General features: G+C 37.2%; 2 long non-coding RNA genes and 1 other non-coding gene across 3 annotated transcripts; 2 read left to right on the top strand and 1 right to left on the bottom strand.

Moving 5' to 3' along the window:
* Positions 1–715: 715 nt before the first annotated feature.
* Positions 716–822, bottom strand: LOC130466506 (small nucleolar RNA R71). Its single transcript, XR_008926729.1, has one exon. It is a non-coding gene; the product is annotated as a small nucleolar RNA R71 (small nucleolar RNA).
* Positions 823–15230: 14408 nt separating this feature from the next.
* Positions 15231–16581, top strand: LOC130471965 (uncharacterized). Its single transcript, XR_008932199.1, has 3 exons — positions 15231–15760; positions 15854–16012; positions 16097–16581. It is a non-coding gene; the product is annotated as an uncharacterized lncRNA (long non-coding RNA).
* A 1369-nt stretch (positions 16582–17950) lies between these two features.
* LOC130471963 (uncharacterized) lies at positions 17951–19764 on the top strand. The gene is made up of 3 exons (XR_008932198.1): positions 17951–18687; positions 18785–19083; positions 19631–19764. It is a non-coding gene; the product is annotated as an uncharacterized lncRNA (long non-coding RNA).
* Positions 19765–20476: the final 712 nt, after the last annotated feature.

Genomic DNA, 20476 nt, shown 5'->3' with positions numbered 1-20476 from the left:
AGGAGTGCGATTGAGCCTGTCAAATTTTGGCGCCGTTGCCGGGGAAACGGTTTTATTTTCTGTTATTAATTGTTTTTCTGGATTATTGTTTGTCACTTCTCAAGGGACTCCCGTTCCTTGAGACCGGATCTCACGACTGTTTTCTAGTTCTTGCTTGTTTATGCCCAGGACTGTCCATACCAGCGATCTGACTTCGTTCGATCCTGAACCTGAACGGACCTTTCGTAGACGGCGTAGATTCGTTGAACAGTTGAGAGACTATTCTGACTCTGAATCCGACTATCTGATTAGCAATCTATTCCATACAGATTCAGAGATGGGTGACCAAGCACCACCACCCCCACTTGTGCCAAGGCTTACAGACTATTCTAAACCAAGTCTGTCTATGCTTCCCAAGGCAATCATGCCTTCCATTGCGGTCGAGAATTTCAAGATTGAACCCCAGCTGATAAACATGATCGAGAGACACCAATTCGGTGGGGAAAAGGGTGAAGACCCCAATCTCCACATTCAGTCTTTCATTCAGTATTGTGCCACCATTAAGCAGAAGAATTTAACACCGGAGCAGACTATGGAGATACTCTTTCCATTTTCATTGAGTGGGAAGGCCAAGCTATGGATTAACAGTCTCAACCGCGCAGCTATGAAAATCACCGATTGGAATTCTTTGGCCCTTGCTTTCTATGTTAAATATTTCCCACCTGAGAAGACAGCTCGTCTGAGGGGTCAGATATTAGGTATCTCTCAACAAGTAGATGAGAGTTTGTTCGAAGTTTGGGAGAGATTCAAGGACTTGCAAAGGGAGTGCCCACACCATGGTTTAGATGACTGGTTCCTGGTTCAGCAGTTCTACAATGGTCTGGGTAATGAATCTAGGTGTCTTTTGGATTCAGCTGCCAGTGGAAGATTCATGCAACTGGAGGTGCCTAGAGCTTTGGAGGTGATTGAGGAGATGACCATCCATAGTGCCCAATATGGGAATCCTAGAGGTTTTGCCGACCGAGGTGTTAAGCATGAGATGAATTCTATTGAACAGCTTACTGCTCAGCTAACTGCCCTACATCACAAGCTCGACAATATACAGATCGCATCTTCCCAATCCACCCAACATGCTAGTGTCGCTGCAATAAGTGCCCAATCTGCTAATGTCTGTAATAGTTGTGGGATGCAGGGCCATTATGCACAGGTATGCCGAAGCTCCATCGAACAATGCAATGCATTCCAGTCCTACAAGCAGAACAATCCGTATTCCAACTCATACAATGAGGGGTATAAAAACAACCCCCTATTATCATATAGGAGTACTAATGTTCAGAACCCCCACCAGATTCAACACCCTCCACCACCACAACAACCCTACCAACCGCGGAGCAACTACAACTCGCAACCTAGTGGATCACCTGGCTTACCACCACAACCTCAACCCACACAACCTGATCCCATGCTTGTAGAGATGAGGAATATGATGTTGGAATTGCAGAGATCTCTAAGCGAAAAGGATGCCAAAATCGATGCCCTCACTGCTCATAACAAGATCATGGATAAACAGTTGGCACAAATGGCTACCGCTCTTGCAGAGAGACCCAAAGGTCAACTCCCTTCACAGCCTGTGACCAGAGAGTCTGTAAATGCTGTCACTCTGCGGAGTGGATATGAGTATGATGGGCCACCTATGACTATAGAGGAAGGGGTTGAAGTATCTGTTAGTGGTGCTGTGCCAAGAGAAAGTGAGAAGGTGGTCAAGGATAAGGAAGCTGACACAGGGGTTGAGAAGAAAGTTGAGATACAAGTTCCACCTATCAAACTTCCCTTCCCTCATCGTCAGCTAAAGAACAAGCTAGACAAGCAGTTTGGTAAGTTCTTAGAAGTGGTAAAGAATCTGCAGGTAACAGTCCCTTTCACTGAATTAATTACTCAAGTACCTGCATATGCTAAATACATGAAAGACATCTTGACTAGGAAGAGAGCATTTAGTGAGGTGGAGACTGTTGCATTTACTGAGGAGTGCAGTGCCTTACTACAAAATAAGTCTCCACCCAAGTTGAAGGACCCCGGGAGTTTCTCTATCCCGTGTAATATTGGCAACCTTTTTATTGACAAAGCCTTATGTGATTTAGGTGCCAGTGTTAGTGTCATGCCCCTGTCTGTATGTACTAAGTTGAACATGGGTGATTTAAAAGTTACCAACATAACTCTGCAAATGGCCGATAGATCTGTAAAATACCCCCTAGGTGTCTTAGAAGATGTGCCTGTTAGAGTAGGTAAATTCTTTATTCCTGTTGATTTTGTTGTATTAGACATGGAAGAGGATAGGCAAATTCCTATTATTTTAGGTCGGCCTTTCCTACACACTGCGGGGGCAATCATAGATGTCAAGAATGGCAAGTTGACGCTAAATGTGGGAGATGATAAGGTTACTTTCAATTTAACCCATGTTGCTAAGAACCCTATGGTAGAGGAGTCGTGTTTTGGAGTCAATATTTCTAATGATTATTTTAATACCGAATTGACTCATACTAACTCTAATAACTCCTCGGAAAAAGCACATGTTTCAAATTGTCTTGCAGGTGGAGGTGATCGGAGTATACACTCTTCGGCATGGGTTCGAAAGAAGGGACGGATTGATGATGCCACGACCCAAGGGGCCGAAAGTTCTGTAAACGGTGGACATCGTGTTCACGATCGGGGTCGTGATCTGTCACTTCCCGCACCACACAGCTCATCCAAGGTAATCGATGTGACACCAGGTGGCACCATCTTTGGTGCCCCCATTCGATGAGCTGTCGTGGCTCTCATCCCTTTCATGTCTATTGTCTGCGCATAAACGGAGATTGTGTAATGGGGACATTACATCAATCTCATAGGGGATGAGTATTTCATTATCCATTTATTGCCTTAGTAGTATAAGCTTGATTGTTGATTCTAATTTTTGTGTGTTTAGTTAGTATTTTCCATTACCTACGTGTGTTTAAGTATTTCTATTACCTACGTGTGTTTAAGTATTGTTTTTGGTGTTAGTGAGGCGAGAAGAGGGCATTACGCTGTTTGGGTGTTTCTTAATGTGCAGGCCTAAAGCCCCAAGTTCGAGAAAGTGAAATTAAGCTCAAGGCCAAGCACATTGCAAATCGCCCGATGCGGATCGGGCGAGCTGCGCCCGATCGGGCGCGCACGGATGATTTTCATAAAGCTTATTTCTGCCCGATCGGGCGCAGAATGCCCGATCGGGCGGACTGGCGAGTGGAATGCTCGATCGGTGGATTTTATATTGCCCGATCGGGCTGTCTAGCGAGTGGAATGCCCGATCGGGCGAAATTATTTTGCCCGATCGGGCGGTTGAGGAAAATTCGTGGAAAAGTCAAGGAGGAATTCTGGGCAGAAAAAGTCAAGAAAAGAGGCAATCGCAAATCGCCCGATCCGGATCGGGCGAGCTGCGCCCGATCGGGCGCGTACGGATCAGAAGAAAAGGATCGCAAACCGCCCGATCGGGCGGAATGTCGCCAGATCGGGCGAGATGCGATTTCAGCGACAAGTACACGGTTTCTTCTTTCTTTCTTCACTTCTTCTTCATCTTCAACCTAACTCTCTCTCTCTCCCTCCATTAAACCTCAACCTCAAAAAAAAACTTCCAACCACCATATCTCCCTCAATTCTCCACCAAATTCAACAAAATTTTCATCAAAATCATCTCCTCATCATCCTCTGCAACCTACACCTAATCGATTTAAGTTTTCACTCATCCCCACAAAATCCCCAAATTCACCCAAAAAAACTCAAAAAACTCAAAAATTCAGATTTTTCATCAATGGCAAATAGACCACAAAGAAAATGCACGAGGGTACCAAGAAATCAACATGAGGCTTCCACAAGCCGAGCTCGGGAACCGACACCACCACCTCCACCACCGCAATTCGAGCCCGACACGGATTTTCCGGATGTCATCTTTATTACGGAGGAGCAACGAGCACGATTCATGCACCTCAAATTGAGGGAGGTAATCCCTACTCGCTTTATATGTCAAAAATCATTGCATGAAATGGGAATTGAGCGTGATTTAAAACGTGTTTTTGTTGGTGTTGGTATGAGTAGCATGTATGGTATGCTCCGTCTCACATTTAGGCGGTTGACTCTAGAATTTTTGAGTAGTTTTAATATTCGTAGGGATGGTTATCGAACCGTGTCATCGGTTCAATTTCGTGTCATGAACCGAACCTACACCATGAGCTTATCTGATTTTGGTAGAATTTTTGGATTGTCTACCACATATAGTAGGAAACCCAAGGAGACTCACAATAACTGTACCATGTGGGGAAAGCTTACGGGCAATGATAATCCCGGGAGTATGCAACATTTGCATGCTTCCAAGATTCAACACCCGGTACCCATTGTCTTTTACAGGTTCCTAGGATTTACTATCTTTGGTAGGGATGAGACCCAGAACATTAGAAGTACGGAGCTAGAGATCCTAGGTGGCTACGTTTCCGAAGGAGAGGAGAGCTACAAAATGAACCTTGCACATCACATGGCCTCTCAATTTTACTCCATAGCCACCTCCACACATACTACCAAGATTACCATTGGTGGGTTGATCACCCACATAGCCATGGCCACGGCCAATTTTACTGAGGCTAACTAGATCCCAGTTCTGGGTAGCAACTTGCTTGATTTGGCTTATTTTGCTGGACTCCGTAGGCTGCAGGGGGAGCACGGGTTATTTAGGCCGGGAGCCATGTACTGGATGTTCGAGGGAAACAGGCTTTTCACCTTGCCTGACCCTCAGGGCCGCACTAGTTTCAGACCCGGTCAGGCTCATTATCTATTTGTTGGATTTGAGCGAGAGCCTCAGCCTGACCCCCAGCCTCAGCCTGACCCTCAGCCAGAGCCCCATCAGTACCAGCCAGAGCCTCGCACCTACTTCAGGAGGGGGCGTCGAGACACGGGGAGGCCCCAGAGTGGCCCGGTAGTTCATGAGGATCAGGGGTCCATTGATGAGAGGTTGAGCAGACTTGAGCTCGGGTTCCGGGAGTTCGCAGCTGATCACCAGAGGACCATGTTCCCATTTTATGATCAGTATGCCAGGCAGGGCTATATTGCCCCAGATTACGAGCACCCTACCTGGTTTACCTATCCCGCGGAGGGATATGGAGCTCCGGGTTCTATGGGCACCTTCACACCCACCCAGTACGGAGGGTGGGGAGCGGGTCCTAGTGGGCATGCTGGCCGAGATGATGGTGATGATGCTGGTAATGATGGCCAAGGCCATCAGTGATGCCGAGATGATGTTGATGATGAGGTTCGATACCCTTGAGCCAATGAGGACATTGTCTGATTTGGTTTGGGGGGGGGGGTTTCACACTACTTGTACATTGTAGGTATGTCTTTCTTTTATTTTCGCATTTCTCTATTTTAGTGTGTTTATTTTGGTATGTTTAATGCTTTCTAAATTAGTTTATTGCTTTGAAAAAGAAAAAAAAAAAAAAAATATATACAAAAATACAAAAATACGTTCCGATGAATACAATATCATGCTTCCCTGTGCCCCTTTGAATTGAAAATTGTTTTGATTCTTGGTATTTGATGACGAGCAATGTGGATGCGTTAGCCATGATTTGATATTCGATTGCTTTGATGCCTTAACATGAGTCAACTCTGACCAACTATTTGTGGACTTGGTGCTTGACTAGTTGATTTGGTTAGGATGTGTGATAGCTTCCTGGTGTGTCATTGATTTTGAGTATTGATTTGCAACTATTAGTAGTGTTTTATGACTCATATACATGCACATTGTGGAGGACGAAGGCATTTTTCTATTTAGGTAGCCTTCAGATGAAATTAGATACATTTGTCCCCTCCTTTTCTACCCATGTTGTTGCTTGTGCCCCTTTATTCGGTGACTAGCCATATTACAAGCCCATGAAAGCCCCATTGGTTACTAGTCCCAAGCCTAGCTTGGGGGAGCTAATAGTAAGTGAGGTGAGGGAGTTGTAGTGTGCTTAGTTTTGAGCACAAAGTGAGTGTTGAAAAGGAAATAAGGGAGTTCTTCTTATCTTGTTGTTTGAAAAAGAGAAAAAAAAAAATAATGAAGAGTGAAAGAGATGAGAAGAATAGAAAATATGAAGGTTTCCAAAAAAAAAAAAAAAAAAAAAAAAAAAAAGAAAAAAGTTCATTACTCTCAGAAAAATTCAAAACATTGTTACACTCAAGTATTGTAATTTCTTATCTTTATGAGTGATTGATTTTAATTGTGAAAGAAAGGCAAGAAAGTATAGTGTGGTTTGTTTGTTGTTTCATCATGTGTTGAGTGGGAAGTTGTGGTTGTGGTCTTCATTTGTGGTTGACCATGGTTTTGCTAGGATTTATGCTCCCCAAAGCCAAGGCTTTAAGCTCACGTTTTACCCAAATTTACCGCACCTCTACCTAAGCCTATCATTACAAGCTTTGAAGACCTTCCGACCTTTGTGCATAGAGTCATATTAATGTGAAAGTAGTTGTTTATCAATGCAAGTTATGACATGACACATTCCGAGTCGACTACTAGGTTGAGTGCATGTTTTTCTAGACACACGAGTGTTGTGAGTTTGGGAGGGCATTGTACACATATATGTTGGGAGGGGAGCGAACGGGTACATTTTTTATCCGCCACATAAATGAGTGACGAGTGTGTGAGCACTAGTCTTGAATTCCATTGTACACTTGTGGTTCGCTTTGCGTGACGATTGTTGAGGTGGATTGGCGGTTGAATGAATTTGATTGGTTGACATTGATGCATGCTTGTTGGATTTTGCCTTGAATCGTATCCATTGTTTTTAGATGTATTTGGGGTGAAGTTGATTTATGTATTCATCGATGATTTCTTTTCTTAGGGGCAAGCAAAGATCTAGCTTGGGGGAGTTTGATATATGCGTTTTATATAGAGTTTTTTACCCCCGTCCCTTAGTACTTTTATGTATCAAACGTGCTCTTAGGAGCCGTTTCTAGTACTAATGTGTGTTATTGAGTGTGCCTTGAGTTTCAGGTTTGATTATGAGAAATTGGTCGTTTTAGACCCGTTTCATTGTTGATCAAGGCCACTATATGAGTCCGAGAAGTTCGGGACCTCCATCGTCGACTTTCGGGAGCCTTAGATGCTTATGGTTGAGCCCCGGGAGTTAGACTTGGTGATACGGGCGAAATACATTGAAGATTGCAAATCGCCCTGGAAGCTGAGGGCGAAATGCAACCATCGGGCGGAATTATAAGCAAGCCAAGTTCATCAACGCGCGCCCGATCGGGCGCAGCTCGCCCGATGCGGATCGGGCGGTCAATCTGGAGGCTTTGTGGAGATTTCGCAATCCGCCCGATCGGGCGGATTTTGGCCCGATCGGGCCGACTATCGAGTGATTCGCCCGATCGGGCGAAGCGTCGCCCGATCGGGCGACGCCAACCTCCAGCAGTTTTTCGCGTTTTTAATTCCGTTTTTAGGCCTTATTTTGGCAAAACTATATAAGCAAACTTGTTTTATTTTTGACGGACATCGTATTTTTCCAGCACAAAACCCTTAGTTTATTTTTCTAAGTTTTATTTTTCTCTCTACATCAATTCAAACACTTAGTTCGATTTATATAAAAACGCAAGCTTTCAATTTCCATTGTTCTTCAAGTCGGTATTGTTTCTTACTTTAATTTATTCTATTGCATTGATCATGTTTTCCATTATGTTAATCGCTTTGTTATTAGTTATCATGAGTGAGTAGTTTAATTTCTAGGGTTTAGGAGATCCATGAATGCATGATTGGGATTATATGTGGACTTGATTATTTGATTGATTGATTATAATTTCTATAGCTTATTATTATTGCTCGTCAATTCTGTTCGGCCGGACTATTTTGATTTGAGTTTGATTAACCTTAGATTATGCGCCGAGAGGTATAAATCTGATGTTTTTGGTCTGTGGCTATTAGATAGGAATTATTTCTAGTACGTAGCGAGAGCCCGCTAGTTGTTATATCCTAAGGAATTCATAAGATTCGAGAGATGCATGTTTTCCTAGTTATGATTGTTAATTAATTGTTATTGTCCGTTGTCCAATCCCGGTCTGCATTTATGGTGAACCGCTGCCCTAGATTCCCTTAATATTGTTATATTCCAGTTTGATTATTTGCCTTAGCTTAATATACAAACCAATCCAATTCTTTGTTACCAGTAGTCTAGATTAGTTAATTAATAGTGGAAAGAACATTGTTTCCCTGTGGATACGATCCCTGCTTCCCTTGCTACATTTTTAGTTGGTGAACGTTAGGTTTATCTTTGATAGGAGTGCGATTGAGCCTGTCAGCTAATTAAGTACGGAGTATTAAGCATCTATGAGTTTAATTCTATAACTGTTAATGGTGGAAAATATGTCTTGAGGAAATAAAGTTCAGGGTCATGTCTGAAGTTTTAGCCTTTTAGGGCAAGATTGCTGTAGAATATTTGCAATAGATGCTCTCAAGCTCATTGCGATTATAATACTCATCCAATACAATTGACATAAGCAGTCTAACATCACAAATTATCGCATTCATATCACGCTGTACTTGTGCAGACTTTCTATGTTCTTGTGCATAACATTCTTGATATACTGATTGCTGATATGATAGGAAATCACAGTTTTATTAATACAGAACGAGCAGATAACTTGCGGCACAAAATATTGTTTTGATTGAGCTACCAACTGTGATATGACATGGCTGGAGCTTATACTGCATGCTGTAATGAGATTATAATAGAAAAGCTTTGCTACCCTGCGTTGAAGCATTAATGCTCTTTTATTCTGTAAGGGCTTGAACTTTATTTTCTCCTTGTTAAAAGCTGTTGACAGTATCCTTGATAGTATTCGAGTTAGTACATATTGATTCTGCTGGAACATCATCTGATTGCCGATTGTGCATTGATAATTATTTGTTTTTTATTTTTCTCGATCCCCTCTGTTGATTCACATGTTGACAAATAAAACTTTGTCGGTTTTACTTGAGTACATCTTCAGAAGACATTTCTATTTCTTTTGTTTGCTCTAGGCTCACGTTTTGCGTTTGATTCAGTTTCTTCTTTGTCAAGGACAGGGGAAGGGGTGAAAAGTTACAAACACTACAAGAAAATGACCATTTAGCGACGGATTTTTGTAACCGTACAAATATTGGTTACTAAATTACTACCGGACAAGTGCCAGTCGCCAATTTGGTACGGAAGTATTTTCGATCCCTATTTAACTTCGGATTATCATTCAGTCACAACAATTGGTAACAAATTACCTACCAACCATACGTTGGTCACTAATTATTTACCGAAATAATTTTAGTCACTATTTAATTACCAACAAAATTTCAGTTACAAATTTCAGTCACTAAATAATTACAGAAATACTTTTTAGTCACTATTTTGATACAAAACAATTCCAGTCCCCATGTAACTACAGACACGATTTCAGTTGCAATGCGTTAGTCAAAAAACAAGGACTGACTAATTTTCTGTCACTTATTAGTTACAGTTAATTTTCTGTCACAAATTCCAGTCACAATTTTATTACTAACTAAATTTCAGTCACTAATTAAACACTGAAATACTTATGGTCCCTATTCCACTACGAACATAATATTGACTATAAATTTTCGATTGAAATAAGACATGAGTGTGCTTGTATGTGTACAATCAATACAAACATGAATTTAACCAAACAATGAACGTATGACACGGCAAGTTAACTATATGTAATCTTGTACTTCTCTGTTCCTGAAAGTTTTCCATTTCCTTGGGCACGTACACTTGCCAATGCATATTTTGTAGAGTTAATATCTCTAATTACATGTTAGGAAAAATATAAAATTTTGATATTGTTAAAATACTGGCCAGACGAAATAAACAATACCCCAAATGATTATATTTTTTTTCTTACATATTGGAAAGAAATTAAAAGAAATTCACCTACTATCTCACTTTCATCTTATTTTAATAAATTTAACTCGCTCTCTGAGCTATAACTAAATGTCGGTCAAAATGTATCTTTTAATTAAATAAGGAGGGAGTAATTTTCAAACATCTATATATACTCACTCTTAAATATAAGCTATTTGTTAATTTATTAATGGTTATATATATATATATATATATATATATATATATATATATATATATATATATATATATATATATATATATATATATATATATATATATAGTTCGAAGTATCATATTTAACTCCTTCTTAATTAAATTATTTATATTAGTTCTCCTATGAGATCGCTTACGCATAAGACTACTAGTCATATTATCATTAAGAAACATGACTATATAATGATAAAATGTAACCTTCATCCATAATATAATGTTTGTCATGTTTAATTATCATTAATTTATATGGTCAAACTTTTTTATGTTTAATTATTAGTATAAATCCTAGAAAATTAATTTGTGGGATCTCATTGGAATTATTTCAATGTAAATTTTCTAAATTTTTATTATTTTTGTAATTTTTACTAATGTCAAATTAAAATTATCGATGGTCAAAATAGTGCATTGGAGACCACATATTATAAAAAAGTGAGGAACATTATGGAATGTAGAGATTATTTGATTAGAAAGTATAACTAGTTAATAGATTATGATTATTGAACATAACTATTTAATCAGTATGTGTAATTAATTTGAAAGTATTACTTGGTAAGGTTGATTTATATATAAAACCATCAGAATATATAAGTTAATTTTTTTAAAAAATTCTTTAATATGTAAGTATTCACAAGTAATTCCTCCATTCGGTAAACTCTTTGTTTAATATCTAAGACCAAGATAATATTTTTATACTTAAGGAATATATGTTAAACTAATACTCCCTCCGTTCTTAATACTCGCACTGCGTTCCTTTTCAATTTGGGTCGTTCCTTAATACTTGCACCGCTTCTATAAATGGAAATTTTTACCAATATTATATTATTTCTCACACTTACCTACTAACCCACTCCCTAAAAAAATCATTTAAAAATTCACACTCCCACTACCCCTTACACATTTTCCACTTACTATATTAAAAAAATACCCCATTATCAACTGCCACCCATTAAATTAATAAGTCAATTCAAGTGTTTTAAACTCCGCACCGGTCAAACCAGTGCGAGTATTAAGGGATAAAGGGAGTATATGTTTTGCTACATAACCTAATACTTCATCCGTTTCGCATAGATGCATCATTTCTTTTTTCACGCATCCCAACATGCTTTTTTGAACATTAATATCTCTAATTGCGTGTAAGTAAAAATTATAAAAATTTGATATTTTGATGCCTCGCCTTGATACGAATTTAACAAGATCTCACTTGACTATGTTTGTTTTTACATAATGTGAAAGAATAATTGCCAAAGTTAGTTAATGAATAGTGTCTAAAAGAGAAACGATGCATCTATTGCGGAACGGAGGAAGTATATTATTGTTTATCTTATTTTTTTAAGTGAAATGACAATTGATTCAAGTGATCAATTTATTTCATTAAAGTAAGAAATGGGGATAAATACCACCTCGTATTTAATCACCTTTTAAGAAGGGGTTTGTTTTCTTTGTTCTACCTACTTAAACTTTGCTCTATTTTTAGTACTTCATATATTTATTTCACCATGTTACTCCTTTTACCTTAATAATTACACATTTCTGTCATATATCTTACGTTACCCACTATTGTCCATCATTTAACTACCTCTTTTTATCATATAAACACGAGACTATAATAATTGGGTACATAAAGAACCCGAAGGGAGTATAAATTTCAAAAGGAATTTTTTTTCGGGTAGGATATATGAGTCAAATCAAGACCATAGCTAACACAAAATATTACTACAAAGTACTCCGTATAAAGTAACAATAAGAAATAATTAAATACGAACTTCACAGATAGTGAAAACCCCTTAAAAACTACTCAACATAATTCCAAAAAGGGTAGCACATGATTTTTTTTTAAATTAAAAATAAAAAGGAAACAAGCAAAGTTTCCTGGAAGGTGGAACGCAATCACTCATCGGAAACAAACAGATCAATGCTAACCCACCCAACTTATGCTAACTCATCTTCCTTCTTTGGCACTCCTACTCAAGCAAGGAAGTAAAAAAATCTCATATCCCGTATTCTTCTCCACATTCAGTTGGAGATCTCCCGTAATCTTCTCCACGATTCTGAGAGGGAAACCACCAATTTTTTCCCTCCAAAAACTCTCTCAATATTTGCATTTATCAGGTTATGGAAACTGCAATTAGGTTTTATTATCTTCCCTCAATTAGTCTATCTCTCTCCTTCTACGCATCTATTCCCAAAATTATTCAAAGAAAGCACAAAAAATCACTCCGAGCAGGCGGCGCCGATACGAAGAACAACTCACGCATTGAAATTCAGGTACGTACTGTCATCTTTCTTAAAATTTTGCTGTAGTTATTTGTAAACCGATCAATTGGATGTTAGGATTAATTTCTCTCTGATTTCGACTATGTTCTTGTTGTTCTTGTTGTTATTGTTGGTTGTTATCTCACTAATTTAATCTGGGTAAGGATATTCATTGATTTTTTGGGTTTATTCAACTGGAGAATTAATCAAAATTCGGGAGTATAAGGCTCTTTAATTTATTGAAGTAATCGGCATTCAAGATTATTTAATTTTTGGCTGCATAATTAAAATTTAGAATTGTATAGAATAGGAATAGAGGGTTTTCAACTAGTATTAATTTCACTAATCTTAACTAATCGGATAGAATAGGAATATATGTTTTTCAACTAGTTTTGTTTTCAGTAGCAATTAGACCAAAATACGAGAGTCTAAGTTCCTTTAACCAGACAAACTGAACATATAGTTATTCCTTGGCTTAGTTGGTTTTGATGCTTTTCTTTTTTCTTTTGCTCTATTTTGTTGTATGCCTTGTATTAGGTTGCTTTAACATATAGCAGCTCTAACTCAAGTAATTTCTTTGTCGTTATTGTCATTTTGTGATGGTTGGTTATATTATCTCTTGTACTATTCTGCAATCTTGTGACTTTTATTGACTTAGGGGGTGTTTGGTTAGCATTCCGGTATCGGTTTGAAACAGGAATGAGACTGTTAGACCAGGTGGTATGGGTCTGGAAATTTATACAGAAAGAATACAACTTTGTTTTATGTCAAAATTGCAAAACTAGACCCAATGTTTAGTGTTGATAGTAAAAGAATTCTGTTGAATATACTTAATGACTATTTACATGAATGATTTGAAAGATGAATTTATTGTTAATAATATAATAAAGTAAAGCTTTTAACTTAAATTAAATTAGTATGTGGCATCTATAATGTAGAAACTGACATTCTTATTATGTAGTATATGTTAATAAAGTTTGTGTCTGACGGACAAATTTCCCTGAATCTTTTTTTGTTGTTGGTGTTATAATGTTCTGCAGGTTCTGACATCCTGGTATGCTTCTATACAGCCTTGTTTGTATCAGTGTGTATCACCATTGGTTGGTTTTGTGTTGACTCATTAGCTTGTTTGATGGTGTTTCACATATATGTGGGCTTGTAACAGGGGGAAGAAAAAGATGACAAATTCAATCATGTCATCTGCGATTTACATGGATGATACAGAGGTAAGATATGGAACATAGCTTGATTCAATATCTCGTTATTTTCTTTTATTTGTTAAAACAAAAGGACTTTTTTCTTGATTAATTATCCATCATGTTACAATGAAACTATGTATATAGCCAAGGTCCAATTCTTGAGTGTATATATTGATGAGCTTTGTACTTAAAAATTTAGCATCTGATTTTATTTAAACTTACCTATTTTATCAGTTGATAAGTTAGTGAATTTGTGAGTTAGAAATATGGGATTTTGTTTTGATCTGGATTTTTCAAGTAAAGGCCATTGAAATTATGTTGTCATTACCATTCTGTGGAATAATTTTGATTAGTTCGGTTCTTTTCCCATTCAGTTAGCTACATGTAGTGTTATCCCGAGTTTGCTAGGTTCTATTCCTCCAAAAAAGTAGAAGTCCCAACATGTTGGTTTGGTTCAATTTGTCTTGGCATTATTGCATTATCCTTTTCAAAGCGTGGAGTATAGTTCCTAGCCACAGTAGCCAAGAACTAATTTCCATCTTTATTTGTTGTGATTTTTCTATTGGGCTCTGCTGGAAGTTGTAATTACCAGGTATCTAACTGCAACAATGTTTTGACACTCATGGGGCTCATATAGATTCATACTGGTATTTGTAGCATCAGTTGTAAGTGTTTTGAATTCTGATAGCTAATCCGTATAGATAGTCATCTAAAATCCATAATTGATACTAGTAACATTTAGATTACCTGCCACCGAAGGTACTTCAGGAAAGACTTCCTGGTATCTCTGACTTTTGCCAGTTTTTCGGGGTTGATGTTACGTAGGAACCCATCCCAGTCTTTCTAACGACGTTTGATGGGGTAGTTTCTAACTTTAGGTTTTAAAGAATCATATTGTGTTTCTTAGTAATATTTTCTTATTTTTATGCTAAAGACTATAGTGAATCAGTTGGTGAAGCTCTAACCACAAATCCTTTCTGGATTGGAAAACTACTGCACTTGTTGTTAAGGAATTTGTAACAGTATGCGCCCCTTGGCTGATCATTCAATAAGTGCTGGGTTGTGGCTCTATTGATTATGCATTTGAGTTCTTTGCTGCTGGCTAACGTGCATATAAAGTTCATGATATTTATTCTAGAATTCTTTTCACTTCATTTAATTTACACGTCTACAACACTGCGATTATTAGTTTGTTATGGAACATAATGGTCTAGTTTCTTTTAGGAACATAGCTGAGGAAGAAAAAATGTTGATAGACGCAAATGGGAACCGACAGGTCTCTAGAATCACTCCCTTGACACTTTACTAGATAAGTAGGCTCCCACTCTTATGACAAAAAAATGTTATGAGGAATGTACTTGTAAGTTATACCATTTATTTTATTGCAAGTATCTTCAATTATCTTTCTATATGCATCTTCATATTATGGGCAGCTATTGCCTGATACACTCTTCGGGGACTTCTTTTGGGAACTCTGCATGATTCTACTTGCTTGTGCCTCTTTATGTCAACCAAAGACTTCACATGGATCAAAGGTATAACCACTTACCATGTTCTCTGTTGCTTAGTTTTGATTGGACAATAATGTTATTACTCCCTCCGTCCCTTAATACTCGACCCGTTTTGACTTTTTGCACTATTCACATAATTCACTTTGACCCTATTTTATTTATAGTGTATGAAAACAAATGTTAGTATACAATATATTGTTGGTTTCATCTTAATATATATTTTCAAAATATTAATATTTTTATAAGTTTTTATAATATGTAGTTAAAGAAATTGGTGGTCAAAGTTATGCGTTGGCAAGCGTGTCCGGTCAAAACAGGTCAAGTATTAAGGGACAGAGGGAGTAATCATTTTCATTAATAAACAACCAAATACAAAGCAGATCAAACATACAAGATTTTACCTGATTTAAATTCAAGTTGGTAGCAGGACATCTTATCAAGAACAATATGATGACAATTCTATCTATGGCTCTTGGGTTAAACCTTACAGTCTCTAGGTGTTCTTAATTACATAATAGCAGTAGTGACACAAGTGTAGTAGTGGCCTTACGCATCATGATTTGAGGTTAATTTAGTGGGGTTTTTGGTGCATTTGCAGGTCTGTATTGTTCTCTTTGCAGGAGATGATACAGTTGCTAATATGTTCCCTTTAGTCTGTTCGGTGCTAATACAGTTGGTATACTTTCAGTTACCCATGAAAATTTTTTAACTGGTAACTTTTCATCATAGTTACCCTAATGAATTTGAGAGCACACAAATTTTTTAACAGGACCAAATGTCGAGTTCAGAACAGGAGGGTTAAAACAACGACAAACTCTAAATATCTGGCCAAAGCTCTCAGTTCCAACAGTGAAAAATATCTCTCTATTTGTTTCAGGAAGTCTAGCTTCTCGATCTATGGAGTTTCTCAAAATTTTCTTTGCAGATGGTAAGGCCTCTTCAAGTTGTCAAACTTTTAAACTTTTCTTATCTCTCAATCAGTATGCTAAAGTTAATTTCTGTTGTACTTTAGGAAAACAGTGAACCTCTAAAGTAAAAGGATGGGGATTTCAGCTTTATACACTCCATTCACACTACTACAGCCCTATACTGGTTGTTAGCTTTGTACTTTGCAGCTGAAAGAAGAAGGCAACTGGTGGCGGAAGAAACAACATCCAAGAGTGGGCAATTTACTTTCTTGAATTGATTCAATCTAAGCACAAGTACATTAGCATGCCCTGTTAAGGAGAGTGTGAAGCTCTATTCTAACAGCTTTTAATTTGCTCAGTTAGCCAAATTAAAGCAATTCCATAGAGATTTTAAGCCAAATTAAAGTTGCAGGGAAGTAGGGAATTCATAGTAGTTGTTGAAGACTTTATATGTTTTCACAGTAGCTGAAGACCTTAGTTGAAGACCTTATCTTTTCTGTTTGAACTCAAGCATTTTTTTCACCATAATTGACTATGGTTAACTTTGCTAAGAGTTGTATTACCTTTATGGCTTTCAAGGTGTCGTTCTCTAGGTGTTTGTTTGTTTTCGCTTGTACAAACACCATTTTCTTTGAGTTTAATACAATGATTTTTTCACAACAAAAAGTAGAATTCATTGGGTTATATAGAGTAATATATATTGCAAATGTTATTATCCTAAAAATTCTTCGTCACCAATAAATTAAGAAAGTGGCTAATTTGCAACTGACTTTTTTAGTTAACACATTTAGTACCAATTAAGCGACTAAAATCACTTAGTCACTAAACTACGACGGAATTAGCCAGTACCAATTTAGCGACTTCTTAAACGTTGTTGGTAATTTGTCACTATATGATACAGTTACTAAATTGTCACGAGATCGTTGGTTGTTAATTTGTGACCACATGATACGGTCACTAAATTGCCGCGAAATTGGTGGTTGTTAGTTTGTGACTGCGGAATACGGTCACTACATTGTCACAAAATAACCATCACAAATTAGGCACTAATAAAGTGTCGGTCGCTACATAGTAACTAGAAAATCCGGTCACAAAATAGCGATGATTACAAATCAGTCATCAAAAAAGCACAGATTTAGTGGTTATGATTTGGTGACTGATAATATTGTCGGTCGCAAAACAAAGACAGTTAAAATTTTGCGACCAGGTCTTTAGCGACGGATCAAATCAGTCACAAATCCGTCGCTAAAGACGTTTTGTGACTGAATTTTGATATTTAGCGACTGATTTTTCCGTCACTAAATGCCTGTTTTCTTGTAGTGAAAGCTCCAAGCTCCAAGCTATTGCAATGATTTTGTTAGCAAATCGATTGTGTTTGCTGAATTTTACTCTTTCATAATTAACTTAATAATCGAAAGGATTTGTACAATTTTTATTGAAGAAATTTAAAATCTGGCAATTTTTTGTACTTGTTTTATTTGGAATGCCATTGTGGAACTGTATACTCTTTAATCATTTGGAATGCGTGGCTTCAGTTTTTCTTCATATTTGGTTTTTTGCTGTGTTGTATGCGAAGAAAATTTCCCTAATGTCGTCTTCTGTTTAAAGGGTCATATACATGTTACGCATGGGACATTAAGACTAGCATCATACAGAAAACTGAAAATCATAGAGTCGAGCAACGAACATGTCTGATGATTTTTGGTTCCCTTAATCTTCATTTAGATTTGTTTAATAAGTGTAGGCTTATAGGTATATACACTAATTTGTCTAATTCTGTAAGCCACAACTTTTAGTTCTCAGATGCATGTCTTTTTGACTTTTTCTTTGTTTTATTATCAGAGTGATCTGTCAGATTTTGGACTCTATTGATTTATTTAGGCTGGATTCATGGTCTCTCTTTGGAGTGAGGTGATTTTTTCCCTTCCATTTATCATTTTTAATCACTTAATGCTTAATCCACAACTTCATAGTGGAAATTATGGTCCTAGGGAGCTACAATTATTTTCTTTAAGGAGAGTGGTTAATAAATTTTTACTTGTGTGTTTCAGAGCTGTAATACATTATCAAATTCACTAAGTCCGACATGTTTTCACAAATGTGGTTGTTACTTGTTAGTCTGTTGGTAGAGTTTGTAATACCCTTATAGTCTATGCTTTATTTACTGTTTGAGGGCTACTTCTCATGGGTTGAGTAGCCTGCTTCTGCCTCTCCAATTACTGATAGGACAAAACAACACTTGGGCTCAACGAGAATACCTCACTGAAGAAGTCATGGCTGGATGACTGGGTCCATACGTTTAGTCTGATCGTGTTTTTTTTTCATCTTTAGCTGGGCTGATTGTTCTTTTCTTCCTAGTTCCTAGAGGCTAGAGCTGGTCATGGGCAAGGCCCTAAAATGCCAACCTATTTTGTCCCAGGTTATCTCCACTTGTTCAAGTTGAATAATATGCCCAATCTCAACTAATAGGATCAGATCTATTTCTTACTATTTACTATAACATTGTTTTTAATATCCTAGATAACAAATATCTATACAGGGTATATTGGAGAGTGGCAATCTGATGGGTGCATGAAGATTGAAGATCATTGATCTTATGAAAAACATTTTCAAGTTTTCACAGGGATAATATTATTTCACTAGTTCAGTTGAAAACTTGGAGAATACTTACTGTCTTGCCTCGGAAATTGATGCAGTATGTCTGATCTATGCTGCACATAAGAATAAGAAACTCTGTGGCGTCATTTGAATTATATAGTTTTCTTTGTTCTGAGCTCATCTATCTGTTTCAGATATAGGTTTATGGAAATAGCTTCCAGTCTTTCCTTGTTGTAGTTAACCCCAACAAGCGGGCTCTTGAATCTTGGGCTGAAGAATACAGTGTTGTATGTGATTTTAGTTCACTATGCCAGCATCCTAGAGCAAAGGCGTATTTGTTATGGAGTAACTGGTGTTATGGAGTAACTGGGTTCTGCTTCTGTTCTGGTTGCACTTGGCTTGATGCTGTTGTTGAGTGACAGATGCAGGGTTCCACTTTGAAGAGTAGTTAGATGTTCAGTCAGATGGGAAGCTGTTGTTGCAACCGCTTAAAGTTGAGTGGCTGCCTGCCTTTTCTTGCTGTTGATTCTTGTCAACGTTAACAGAGTTGACTTGCTGTGTTTGTGCCTTGTTTTTTTTCGTTTGCATGTGAGAATAAGGTCGAAGGGTGTGATTTCATTCTGGGCTTATTAATTGGTCCATTGTACTTGGTTTATGATCTATCTTAGTCTTTCATGTTTGTCTCTTCATCTGATTTTGGGTAATCAATATTCAATAGATCCTGGCCATTGAGACTCTGATTTTGTAAAGCCTTCTCCTCCTAGTTTGCTTCATCAGCTACAGCTCCCCTACTTCAAAAGATCCGGCCATTGAGAATCTGAGTGTTTTTTTTGCTTGTTTGCATGTCAAGGATAGACATAATTTCCCTAGTTCAAACACACAAATTGAATTTATTTGTGATGCATGAAATAGGAAAACCTTAGATCATGTTAGGCAAACATTAGAGTCATCTACTGAATCATAAACAACATGGTTGAACTGTTGAAGTAAATTATTTCAATGCTTATAATTTTGATGACAATTAGTTGTTTTTATTACAGGATGCTTCTTTTGGAGTGAGTTGCAGTTACATTATGACCACTTTTGGGGCATCAAGCTGGCCTAGTTGTCTAATCATGTATTCAAGTTTCAAGGGGATCCAAGGCATTGTAAAGCCAAGGGTACTTGTTTATATAACAAGGGTTATGACTTATGTAATAGTTTTGGGTCTTCTATACAAGTGATTTTGAGTTGAGATATAATTTTTTCTGTCTCATTTGTATTTGAACATCATTTTAATAAGAATCTTTACATTTATCTACGAAGTATATGTTATTGTTTATTGACCATTAAAGCTTTTAAAAGAAATTAAAAAGCTTGTTTCCCCCTTTTTCGGATACAAGTGCTTGGTGTTTTCTTTAAAACCCAAACACTTGATTCCTTAAAATCCAAGCACTCGACTTGTCAAGTGGGTTTTGATAAAATTCCAAGCACAATCACCATTAATTAAGGATATTTTCACCCAAATATTTAGCATTTTTTCTACTAGTGAATGTGATACTAAGTTAGCTTTATCAAGATAGACTGTAGATTGTAGACTGTAGTCTGCAGGCATACATTTCTACCTTTGTGTAAGAAAAACAAACTTTATGTAATTAGACGTTTTATTATTATTATTATTGTTTTTTTTACAAGAGCTACAAAGAACTTAAGTAAAGTTACTACCAAATAATCTACTCCCTCTGTCCCTTAATACTCACATCGTTTTGACTTTTTGCACGATTTACGTAATTCACTTTGACCCTATTTTATTTATAATATATAAAAACAAATGTTACATAGTAGTATATAATATATTCTTGGGTTCATCTCAGTATATATTTTCAAAATATTAATATTTTATAAGT

Source organism: Spinacia oleracea, chromosome 1, assembly GCF_020520425.1.
Source record: "Spinacia oleracea cultivar Varoflay chromosome 1, BTI_SOV_V1, whole genome shotgun sequence".
In the NCBI taxonomy this organism is placed as follows: Eukaryota; Viridiplantae; Streptophyta; class Magnoliopsida; order Caryophyllales; family Amaranthaceae; genus Spinacia; species Spinacia oleracea.
The sequence above is the reverse complement of the archived record's forward strand: the minus strand, read 5'-3'. Positions and strand labels throughout refer to the sequence as shown.